Raw genomic sequence first — 12,682 nt, 5'->3', positions numbered from 1 at the left:
ATTCACTAAGTGGCTGGGTTAAGAGCATAGTATATTTGGCACCCCACCTTTCGGACCATTCTGGGGTCTTTTTGACTCTCAAATGCCAACACCCAGCCCAATCAGTACCTGGTCTTTCAATCGTGCCATACTCGGGGAGAAGTAAGAAGAACTCTACCTTTTACAAGAAGTCTCTCGGTTTTTAGAGGTGAATGTGGGCACTGCCCTAATCACTTCAGTCTGGGACTCTCTGAAAGCCTTCGAACGGGGGCAAATTACTAACAGGTCCTGTTACAGGAACATAATATATAAGGAGGAGATCACAGATATTGAGTATAGGTTAAAGGATGCAGAGGTAGATCTATTTGCTCCAATGCCTCCTGAAACTCTACAGGAGAAGCGAGACAAGATTAGGGATTTGAAATCCCGGCTTGAAAGCATTCTGAACACCAGGCTAGTCCGAAGGTGGGAAGCCAGTAAAATCTCACACTTCGAATATGGGGAAGGAGCAGGCAAGCTCCTCGCTTGGAAGAGTAAATCCGACCGAGCAAGGAGCTATATTAGAGAGATCAGGGATGAAAGAGGCACTTCTGCAACGGATGAGGAAATCCAAGATGCTTTTCGTTCCTTCTTCCAGAATATCTATCACGAGGATGGCAAAGTAGGTAGCCAGAGTGCCCAAAGGTGGCTTGAGGGCATGTCCCTTCCCTCTCTCAGTCTGGAGCAACAAAGATATCTGGACAGGGATTTCTCCTGTCTGGAAGTAAGGGAGGCAATTGTTAATACTAAGAGGGGCAAGGCCGCAGGGCCAGACGGTTAACCTTCTGAGATATATAAGGTAATAGCGGATTAGGTCACTCCTATCATGACTAAACTCTTCAATCAGATCTTGCAAGAAAGCCTGATCCCACAAGACTCATGGAAAGAGGCTACCATAGTATTGTGTTGAAGGGTGAAATGAAGCCCTCTAGGGTGTGGTCACGAGTCACAAACCACAAACCACCCTGCTGTGGTCATGAGCCGTGTACACGTGTCATCGACGCAAGACTTCACTGAGGAATAAGGAACAAAGATATGAGATGACAAAAGATCACAGTTGAGGTGTTTATTTTATTGCACAAAATACATGTATTTCAATAAAACGCATTTCTAGTGAATACTTTTTAAGAAGACCTGGCTTCACTCTGCCAGGAGTACATGCTAAATAGATCTTGTTTCTAAAATGCTGCGAGGCAAGCTGACATGAGTAACTCTAAAAATGCATAATGGAAAACTGCCAGAGATTCAAAGACATGGAGTACATTTTTTATGAAATCATAGTGCCTAGAATCAAGCTTTTCTGGTGAGAACTATAAAGCAAGCTGGAGTGAGGATCCATTAAAAATCACATTTAAGTCAGCTAGAGACTTCAGGAAGACACAGGATACATTCTATGACAATGTAGAGAACTTGAAACAAGCCTTCATGAAGAGAATAATTCCTGCAGGTTAAACAGTTTAAAGAGACCCAGAATGTGAGGGGCCAGGATTATTGAAACGGCACAATTGAAATTGCTTAGGGAATGAAACCTACTCTTGACTGCAAAGCTATTAATGCACTTGTTAAGTGTAGGAGGAACAACATTATTGCTTTGCAATTGCAATAATGTTTTTTAGAATAAGGGCAAAGCAGAGGAGAGAGAAAAGGACAATTTTAAAGTGCCAGAAACAATTAGAGCTTCAGCCAAAGATGCTTAGATAGGGGCTGAAGGAGGCCACACAGGCGTCAGTGACCCAATGGGTCACTGCCACGAGGTAGTCTCCAGAATGGTCTGAGGAACAAATTTTTATACTCTTTCACTGATGAACTATTGGCATGAGGGTGACGACATTATCAGGTGTCTGTACAGGACATGACACATTTTGGTCTTGTCTGGAACATTTTTAAGGACACAGAAGTGTCACCCACGCTATGTTTCTCAAAAGGTCACAGGATGTTTGACCATGAATCATAATGAAATTGCACATCTATTGACCAGTATTTGCGTCACTTCAGGGAAACTTTTATAAAAAAGAGAAACATTTAGAAAGATATTGGTCGCACGTCTTAGTTACATTAAGGTTAGCAACAGATACAATAATATGATAGATGACCGACGGCAAGTGGCCTTGATCATCAGTTATTGCGTGATGTCTCTCTTAGCTCGGGAAGTTCCCTGTTCTTGCGGTATTGCTATTCTTGCAGCATCTTCGTGTGTGTAAGAGACGACGTGCAGATCGAGGGAGTGGGGGCCCAGGGGGAACTGGGCCTCACTGAGACGATTTGTATGAGAGAGACACTTTGGGGCCTATTCATAGAAAAAGAACAGCTGGGACAAATGGGTTAATTTAACAGATTCCTTTTTATGCTGGCTGGTGGGGGCTCATCAAGGTCTCATGCTTCAAGGGTGGGCAGAATTGGCCTGGGGTAAAAACTAGACTCTGCGTCAATTGATACTGAAACCAGGGAAAGCAGCATCTAATTGTGGGTCTTATAGACCCATATCTTTATTAAATGCCGACTGTAACATTTTTACATCTATAATGGCTGCACGACTGGGTACAGTGGTGGGGCATGTCCTGCATCCAGATCAGAAGGGCTTTGTGAAGGTCCGCCACTATCACACCTAACTTACAATCTTATCGGGGCAATAGACTTGGCATCTACATACGCCTTACCCCTGCTTGATGCCACCAAGGCCGTCGACGGGGTAAATTGGTTATACCTGTCGGAGGCCTTGAAAAAATTCAACCTTGGCGAGAAATTCTGTTGCATCATACAATCTATTTACAGGAGACTTCGGCTAGGTTGTTGGTAAATGGTGGTCTAACGGCCCCCTTTGATATATCTAGGGGCACTAGGCAGGGCTGCCCACTCTCCCCTCTTCTTTTCAAAGTATACATTGAGCCATTTTCTCAACGGCTAAGAGAGAATATTAACATTCAGCCTTTTAGATATGGAGAGTGGGAGAGGAAGGTAGCCCTGTATGCTGATGATATTTTCATCTTTACGGCTGACATTGACAGGGCCTTCCCTGCTGTTATCAGTCAAGCCCAGACTTTGGTTTAGTCTTGGGGTAGGAAATCAACGCAGCTAAAACAGAGGTAATGGTTTGGAACCAGGTGGCCAGCCAGCATCAGTATCAAATAAGCCCCACTATGAGATATTTAGGGGTAAAGATAGTTCAAGACACAGCCAAGATTGCGGAAACTAACTTGATGGCGGTGGCGAGAGAGTGTGTGCAGCTGATAAAGTCCTGATCTTCGTTGTCTCTCTCGATTATCGGTAGGGCAAACTTGGCTAAAATGTCAATACTTCCCAAAATCTCCTTTCTTTTCAATTGCATCCCATTGTACTTTGATAAAGCACAAATTAATAAAATCGAGAGGGAGATCAACTCTTTTGGCTGGGGGATACAAATATGCAAGACTAGCCTGGAAAAAGCTGAGACGCCGAAGGGAGAAGGGGGGCCTGGCTTTGCCTGATATTCAACTCTATGCCTGGGCCTTCCAACTCTCTCACGCACGTATGCTCATAAACATTCCGGTTAACAATGGGGTAGGAGGGATGTTTTTAGCAATGCTTCTGGAGGGTTTTTTGTTTAAGTTTGGGGATGTTAAGTTTTTTAAGAAAGTTAGGCTTAAGGTGTTACAGGGTCTGGCAAAAACATGGGTAGACCTGAGGAGGTCAGCATCCTTGGGTTATTTCTCTAGTATGGCTCCAGTGTGGGATTCACCCGGGGGTCCAGAATGCTTGAGGGACAGCTTGGCAGTCCCGCTAAGGGAATCAGGCCTGGCAGTCTGGGGGGATTTAATCTTAGATGGAACACCGCTTACTTGGGAACAACTTAGCGATAGGGTCGGGTAAGGTCTGTCTAGGTTCAAATACCTCCAGCTGGCTAGCTGGGTCCAGGCTCAGCTACAAACTACCAAGGGAGGCAGATTAGGGAAAGGCACTGACTTAGAGTTTAATCTTGTGACCAGACCACGAGGGAAGAAAGAAGTCTCCTTCTGGTACCAGGCAGTGTTGGAGGCAGTTGATGGAGAGTTTAAACTCGTTCAAGATCTATGGGGAGGAGTCTTGCCAGCCCAAGAGTGCGATACCCTGTGTCAAGCTTCGTGTAAACTTTTATACGACATAGTAAAGCCTGCATGGCTAAAAAGGAATCACTTATATACTATCCACAGGGTCTACTTCACCCCGCTTAAGCTCTATAAAATCAACAAAGAGTTATCCTGAGCACCCTGGTCGGGCCGACGGTGGCTCGCCGGAGCAGGAGTGACACTATGGTTCCCGACTTCTGAACTTTCCGCCTATTTGTCAGCTGAGTTTGAATAATTGTTCTTTTGTCTTATTTTGGATCGGCCAGAGGTCGGCGGGGGTGTAAGGGGTCTCTTCCTCCTCCTGGGTTTCTTTGTGTAGATTAGTTTAATGATTAGGCGACAGGCACACTGCAAGTTGGGGTGGCTTCTGAGTCGTATGCAGGGGTGCAGGGTGGGGGACGTTGTAACGGGTTCAAGCTGGGGGGTTGAGGGGGGGAGTTCGTATGTTTCCTTTTTTGTTCACAAGGCACTGTATTGTTTTTCGTCCATTCCAATCATTGGGTCCTGTGAGGGGTGTGCTCTGTCTCTTCTACGGGGATGGGGGGTAGTGAGTTGAGACTGCTGTCCTGGAATGTCAATGGTTTGGGAGACAGGATAAAACATGGGGTTGTGCTGCAGTTTCTTAGACGCCATTCCCCCGATATTGTTCTTTTGCAAGAAACGCATTTAATTGGTAACGCATGCCAAGCTATGAATAGACGTGGATACCGACTGGTCGCTCACTCTGGATTCACTTCCAGTTCCAGAGGAGTGGGTATTCTCATTCGGTCCTCCCTCCCCTTTGAAATTGATGATGTAATACTCGATGACAGGGGGCGCTATGCTGTGCTCACCGGTAGATGGGAGGGCAAGGCGCTTTCCATACTCGCACTGTACGTCCCTCCGGGCCTGCAGGCGTCTACTTTTGCTGACCTTGGGCGGCTCCTATTGGGTCTTCCAGAGGGTCTTCTGATCCTGGGTGGTGATTTCAACTCCGTGGTCTCCGGCACTTTGGATCGCCATCCCCCTAGGGATTTGGCTAAATCTCAATTGTGGCTGGCCGACCTGCTGGACACTTTTGGCCTTATAGATAGTTGGAGGTTGATGCACCCTATGCAGCTCCAATATACCTTTCACTCGGGGGCCCATGGTAGTCTTTCCAGGTTAGATTATTTCTTAATGCCAGCAGCGCAATTATCCTCTATCAAAGAGATTCGTCAGCTCCCGAGGGGCATTTCTGATCACTCCCCCTGTGGCTTTGTGTCGAGGCGGGGGGCGAGGGTAGAGTGGCTCCTATAAACCCCTGGTATCTTCGCAATCCTAAAACCTGCTCTGCACTGCTGAAATCCATTGACCATTACTTCGACGAAAATGTGGGGTCTGTTTCTTCCTCTGTCTCACTGTGGGAGGCCTTCAAGACTGTTATTCGTGGACATTCACTGTCTTTGATTGCTGCTTCCAAGAAGGCTAAATGTGAGGAACTCGTACGCATCGAAACTGAAATAACTGTGCTTGAAAATGCTCTTGAAGTTGCTGTTACTCGTTCTAAATTGCATTCCCTCAGTTTGAAACAGGCTGAATATAGGGCCCTTGTGACTGACGCGGCGAAAGCGATGAATAGAGAGCAACATGGTAGGATGTATGACTTGAGCGACAAGGCCGGTAAACTGATTGCGTGGCTGGACAAGAAAGAGAGAGTGAATCGTGTCGTCCCTGTGATTGAAAGGCCTGATGGTGTGTGTGTTACTGACCCAGCTGGTATTGTCGAGCGCTTTGCTGACCATTTCCAAACCGTATACGCCTCGGTCAGTGATAAGGATGAGGAGGATTCCCAATTGTTGTTGCGAGACATAGCATTGCCTCGCCTCTCTGATGATGATAGAGCCCTATTGGAGGCGTCTTTTACTATAGATGAAGTCGCTGTTGCCATACGTTCCCTTCGCTCCGGCAAGGCACTGGGTCCTAATGGTTTGCCTATTGAACTATATAAGCTACAACCCGACAAAATGGCGCCCTATTTAAGGAATATGTTCCTTGAGGCTTTCGCCGTTGATCAGCGACTAGCTACCATCGTTGTAATTCACAAGGAGGGTAAGCCGCGCGATCGCTGCGCCTCGTATCGGCCTATTTCACTACTTAATGCCGAACCTAAGATACTGGCGAAATTGCTAGCCAATCGGTTGATCACGGTAATTAGCGACTTGATCCATCCGGATCAATCCGGCTTCATTCCACACCGGAATACCGCCCTTAATCTTCGGAGACTTCACGGAGTTCTCGCGAGAGCTGGGACTCTAACTGAACCGGCCGTTTTGGCCTCCTTGGACGCCACTATGGCTTTTGACACTATAGAATGGCCTTACCTTTGGGCGGCTTTCTCCAAATTTGGGTTTGGTCCAACATTCATCGCCTGGGTGAAGCTTCTTTATGAAAAGCCCCTCGCCCAGGTGGTTGTTAACGGTAAGGTATCCGGTGTCTTTACACTTGGGCGTGGCACCCGGCAGGGTTGCCCGCTGTCCCCGTTGCTTTTTGCCCTTGCTTTGGAGCCGCTGGCGGAATGGCTCCGTTGGGAGCCTTCCATGAAAGGCATTAGGTGGACTCCCGATTTTGAGGACCAAATCTCGCTATACGCGGATTACATCCTTTTATATCTTGCGTCCCCCCAGAAATCCCTTAATGTGCTTTTTGATGTTCTGACCTCCTTCGGGAAGAACTCAGGCCTCATTATTAATTGGACTAAATCATGTGTCTATGTTCTGTCCGGTGAGCTTCCCCCACTGCCTCGTAGATTCCCGATTCAAATTGCTGATACTGGCTTTAAATACTTGGGGATTTATGTTTCCTTGGATCCCGCAGTTCGCTATGAACGCAATTTACTACCCCCTCTTCACCGGCTCAAGCTTGACGCTGCACGATGGCGGCAGTTGCCTCTGTCGCCACTGGGTCGCGCGGCCCTTTTCAAAATGATGTCGCTGCCAAGATTTTTATATGCACTCCAAAACTTTTTTGACCCCATTCCATCTGGTTATTTTCGTGAAGTGGAGCACCTACAGAGGCGGCTGATCTGGAACGGGCGTGCGCGAATCGCTCTGTCTAAGCTCACGCTTCCGTGGTATGATGGGGGCATCGCCCTCCCAGATATCAAGCGCTACTATTGGGCTTCTCAATTAAGTGCTATTAACCACGCAACTTACGCTTCTGGTCCTACCCCGGCCTTTGCCATGGACAAGCACCTCTTGCCCGGTGGGAATTTTAATAGAGCGCTATATTCCAAGGGGCTTCATAGGACGCTGACCGGGCCCACGAAAATCGCTGCAAGAGTGTGGCACGATGCGAACGTGGCCTTGGGATGGTGTGATAGGTTGACGCGTGCGACTCCATTGTATGCTTCCGAGGGTTTGGGCAATCTGTGGCGGACGAAAGGCTTTGATAAATGGGACATGATTGGTCTAAGTACGGTAGGTGACCTCTGGACTAAAGGCAGTGTGAAGTCCTTCGAGGTGCTCAAGACGGAATATGAGCTTGGAGACAGGGAATTCTTTAGATATGCTCAGGTACGTCATGCTCTGCTGTCAGTTTTTGCTGTGGGAATTGCTATTCCCGAATCCTCGCCTCTCGAGGACCGTATCCTGGACGGCCACGTCCCTGATAGTACAATTTCACTGATTTATAAAAAACTGATCAACACCAGAACTGACTTGCTTGCGCACCTCAGGGCTTTATGGATTGCCGACGGATTGGAACTGGACGACGAGGATTGGCAGTCTATTTTGTCCTCGCCTAAAGAGGTTGCCATACCCGCCCGCCTTCGGTTTGTCCAACTTAAGATCCTTCACTGTGTGTATGTCACTGGTCCGAGTCTGGTTCGAATGGGTTATTCGTTGGATGGGCTATGTAAGCGTGGCTGCGGCGTGATTGGCACCTTCCTTCACATTTTGTGGGAATGTCCCGAAGTGGCTGGTTTCTGGTCCCGAGTGCATGCGATTATGGAAACTGTCACGGGGGTTCCGCTTCTACCTGAAGCCCGGCGCTGCCTCTTGAATGTATGGGAACCTAACGATTATAATGCTTCTCAGATCTGCTGGGTGACCCTCGGCAACATGGTTGCTAAGAGGGATATTGCAGGGGGAGGAGCCAAGCTCGCGAGCATAATGGTCGCCTTTTAGCTCGGCTCCCGCAGCCCTCCGGCCTGATCGTCTATCCTGTATCATATCCTGTCCTGAGACGACACAATATCGTAGAATTGGAGACGGGACACCTCACTCGCACTTACCGTTTGGCCCGGAGGTTTTGACGTGCAGCGTTCCGAAGTTGTGCCCTCCGCCAGACCGGGGCCTCCGTGGAACCTGGACCGGGACCTAGCCTGTGGGATCCGACGACTGTCGGCCCCGGTCGAGAGAGTGAACCAAGGGTGAGAGCCGTTGTGCGAACATCCCGGCGATCCTGATCCGGGCCTACCTTGGTGGCCGCGAGGCTGAAGTGGGTGTGATGCACCGGGGACTGATTCTGTGAGGGGGTCCCCCCCGCCGCTCCTGTGTCCGGCGGCTCTGGACCTCTACGCCCGGACTCTGCTTGTTTGGGGCGCCGGTGCTGGCGTAGGCGGAGACCCGCATTGGGCGGACATCCTTTCGGCACCAAGGCTGCCATTGCTGGGAGCCCCCCGGAGCTCTGTAAAGTCCTACATTTTGGAACTGTTTTTGAGAGTCGTGGAGGGTGGCGACTGGGCTGACTTCGCGAAATGGCGGCCAACCATCTGGAACTTGTAGCGCCTCGTGGCGGCAGGCTTGGGTTGCCTGATTGCGCAGGGGTCTGGTCTGATGAGCATGAGCCTACCCTCAGAGATATCCTGGAAGCTCTGCGATCCCTGCGCGCATTCCTGGCCCCCGATGTCCCCGTGAGCCCGCCACGATCTGCCGCCATTTTGAGCAGCCGTTTCTTCTTGCCTTCCTCTTGTTTCAGAGACTCCATTGCCTCGCCCCCCTCGACTGCTGCAAGTGTTGCCGCCGCTGATCGACGATCATTTGGTGTGCCGTTGACTGTTGGTGGACTGCCGCCTGCGCCTGCACCGATGGCTTCGCATTTGTCTATTGCAGAGAACCCCTCGCTTTCCCAATCGGCGAAACTAATCTCCTGCTCTTCAACACCCGTGCTGCGCTTGCTGATGTTCATAAACTCTCTATTCAGACTTTTGTTCACATGCGGACCGATTGACCCCCCCTGTCTACATGGCAGTGAATTTTTTTTTCAATTGTGTGCTGGTCTTGTATTGAGTAGCTCTCTTTACATTGTCATGTTGTGGGTGGAATCTGTGGTTCGGAAGGGATGGGGGTGATATGCGCGACTCGTGGGGACTCTTGCTGTACGACTTCGTGGCGCGACTGTTTGTACCCATAGCGCGGTGGGAGGTCCTCTCCTCTGTAAGTTTTATGGCGCTTGAAAGGGTGTCGTCCTGGTCTGTTTTTGCTGCGATTGTTGGGTTGGGCGGAGGGCTGCGGCCGACCGTATTGATTTCTGTTCTCATGCTCCTCCCTCCTGTTTTTTCCATTTATGTTTATGTTTTTTTTTTTTTTTTTGTCTCGTTCTTCTCTCTTTCTTTCTTGCTATATTTCGGGTTCTGGTTTAGGGCGACAGGCACGCTGTCTGAAGGGTAGGCCATAGCCTTCTACAGGGGTGCAGGGTGGGTTGGGTGGGTCGGGATCTATTTGTTGTTTGTTTTATGGTTCTATGGCCCTTTTGTATCTCTTTATAGTAATGCCGCGTCTGTCCTTGCATCCCGTGGTATGTTCGGGGTGGAGTATGTGGCGTCGTCGATCCTCCTCTCCTGGGTTGGTTCCTTTTCGTCTCGATTGCTGTACCCTCCTTGTTACGGATGCTCCTGTTTTCTCCTGTACTCTCGCCACGGGACGCCTGTTTCGGCGTGGTCTTCTTTCTTTCGTTTTTGTGTTTCATTTCCTTTTATCATTTTCCCCTTTGTCCTCCTCTCCTCCCCCTCGTTCCCCCTCTCTCCCCTTTTCTTGCCCCCCCCCCTTTTTTTCCTAGAGGTCACTATGACGGGTTAGTTTTGATGTAATGTTTGTCCGATCCCTCTGTCCTGGCTTGGCTGTGGTTTGGGTGGTGGGCATGCAAAGATGATACTGAACACGTGTCGATTATGTCTAAAATGTCCCTGTCTCCCGGTGTGTACTGTGTTCCTCTCCTGTATTGCGGCCCCGTGCCCCCTTAGTGTCACTGAGGATGGTTTTGGGACTTCGGACGCCTTTATATTGAAAATGAGCCTATCGTATTCCTTATCCCCATATTATAAAATTAACCTTTTTTTGCTCCTGTTTTTTGGCCGTCTGGTTCCTAGGTGTTTTCCTCCCTTTTTTACGATTGTTTTGCCTCTGCTTTTTGTTGATTGAATATGTACTGTTTGCCCTGGAACCCGTGACCGCTTTACATATTGATGCCGGCCGATTTGGTTGTAGGCCTAGAATTGTATATCCTTTTGATGCTAATAAAGGTTTTAAAAAAAAAAAATTAAAAAAAAGAGGGATATTGCACAGCTATGGGTTCCCACAGACCACCTACAGTACCGGCGTGGAAGGAGAACATGGACTGGTGCATGTTTAGGGAAAAACCAGTATACTTGTCCCGGGGCAGGCCCAAAAAGTGGAACAGAATTTGGTCACAGTGGAATGCTTACCGTGGAAATATATGTACTCCCCCACATGACTCTACTCTTGATGTCTCCTTGTCCCCCTAATTGGCATTCCCATTGATTTGTATTGACTGTATATATTGCACTGTTTCCTCGCTGCCCCCCCCTCCCCGCTATGGCTTTTTACTATACTGTACGTTTTGAACTGTTCGGAGCTGCTCCCGCATGGACTCAAGATTATCATCACTGTATTTTTTACCTTGTGTTTTTGTTTTTTATTGTTTGTTGTTAAAAAAAAGAGTTACCCGTATGCTGAAAGAAATGCGGTCTGGTTTTGGCTTCTGATTTGCATATGTTCAAAGAATGTCCAGCTTTGGCCTCTTTTTGGGACAGCTTCAGCAAATTTAGTTAGAAATTAGTTAAACTAATTAGAATTCCGATTATCATCGACTTTTCTTTGGTCTTTTTCGGCCTTCATGCGAATGTCAGAGGCCTTGCAAGATCCTTACTTTTTTATATCGTGCTCCTGGCCAGGAGGCAAATTTGCATAAAATGGACAGATCCTATCCCTCCTTCCTTTTCTTTTCAGAATGGCAATCTTCGGTCCTGGCGACTTCTAAACTGGACCTATCAAGATCTGGCAGCTAAAAGAAGAGAAGTTTTTAGAATATCTTGAAATCAGGATGAGACCCGTAGAGGGTTTTTTTTGTTTCCCCTCTCGGATCCGATGATTATGCTGCCTGAACACTCTAAGGCCAAGGTCAGGACCACCCCAGCATAAGCGGGGAGCTTCTCAGACAAGGTCATCTAGCTCTAGAAGCTTGCAAAATAGAGTTATCTCAGCTGACTTCTGGGTGCATATATCAGTATGTCTGAGTGCCGGTAGGTGGGCGAGGTTAAACTCTTAGCCGCCTATGCCTCTCAGTACGCTGAGTGTGGGTACAGACGGTCAGAATGTGCACTCAAGGTGAGATGGGCGGTAAATGAGGACAAACAAAAAAAACATTTAATACTCCTGCTCTAATCTGACTAGCAAATCTTCTCCCTCTAGATATTAAAACCACTTCACCTACCCCTTGAGAGAACGGGTGTAGCTTCTCTTCATAGTATCTTACAGGAGGTATGGCATGTTCTGAAAATCCAATATTACCTCACAGAATGATGAATAATTAGCCTTTGGGTAGAACCCTGCAATTTGAATTTAACATATTACATTTCAATGTAAACAATAACCTAGATGCTAATTTTCCTGATTTCCAACTAATGGAAAAAACTCTAAGACTTTATAAATGTCAAAACAGAGTTTTCTGTAGAATCTTAAGACTGTTAGGTACAGATTATGTAAAGAAGTGAAGGAGACAAAAATTGAATAAAAATGTAATTTATTAAGTGCTGTAATAAAGACCCACTGGTGCAAAGGAAACGCATTCAGTTGAATCAAATCTCCAACCGCTTCTGCTTTACAATCTAATTTCCTAAAGATTCTAATGTTACATCCATGTGTTCTATGTGACCTAGATACAAATCTAAATTCTATAATAAAAATAAAGAAGCGACACAATTACCACATGTATCCTTTTTAACAAAACAAAATAAAGCAATAACCAAAAGATAGCAGTAAAAAAAAATGTTAAACATCTAAAATATAATCATCAAACTTTTTAGGCATCCTAGAATTTCTCTTTTGTAACACAGACGTTTCTTGTGCAGAAGAAACCGAATCCATAATTTATTCTTCATTAGATTCAGACAAATTAGAATGAGGAAAATTAGGACAGGTGCCATCCTCCTCAATATTCTCACCATTGATCCACACAAGACCACCATCTTCATCTTTAGCAAAAAATTGTTCTTGCCCTGGTTTGAGAACCACAACAGAACTTTTATTCCACCAACCTTTGTCTTTTAGTAAAACAGTGGTATCAGTAACCCTTTCAACTTTGAAAGGAATAGTAAATTTGGA

The 12,682-nt window shown here is 47.2% G+C and overlaps 1 protein-coding gene across 1 annotated transcript in view; it reads right to left on the bottom strand.

The window, feature by feature from the left end:
• LOC144823156 (aryl hydrocarbon receptor-like) overlaps nt 1–12,682 on the bottom strand; it is a 1,206,974-nt gene that overhangs the window by 1,132,967 nt on the left and 61,325 nt on the right. The gene's annotated exons all lie outside the window — the stretch shown is intronic.

Source organism: Lissotriton helveticus, chromosome 3_1, assembly GCF_964261635.1.
Source record: "Lissotriton helveticus chromosome 3_1, aLisHel1.1, whole genome shotgun sequence".
Lineage (NCBI taxonomy): Eukaryota > Metazoa > Chordata > Amphibia > Caudata > Salamandridae > Lissotriton > Lissotriton helveticus.
Note: the sequence above shows the minus strand (reverse complement) of the source record. Positions and strands in the feature narration are given on the sequence as shown.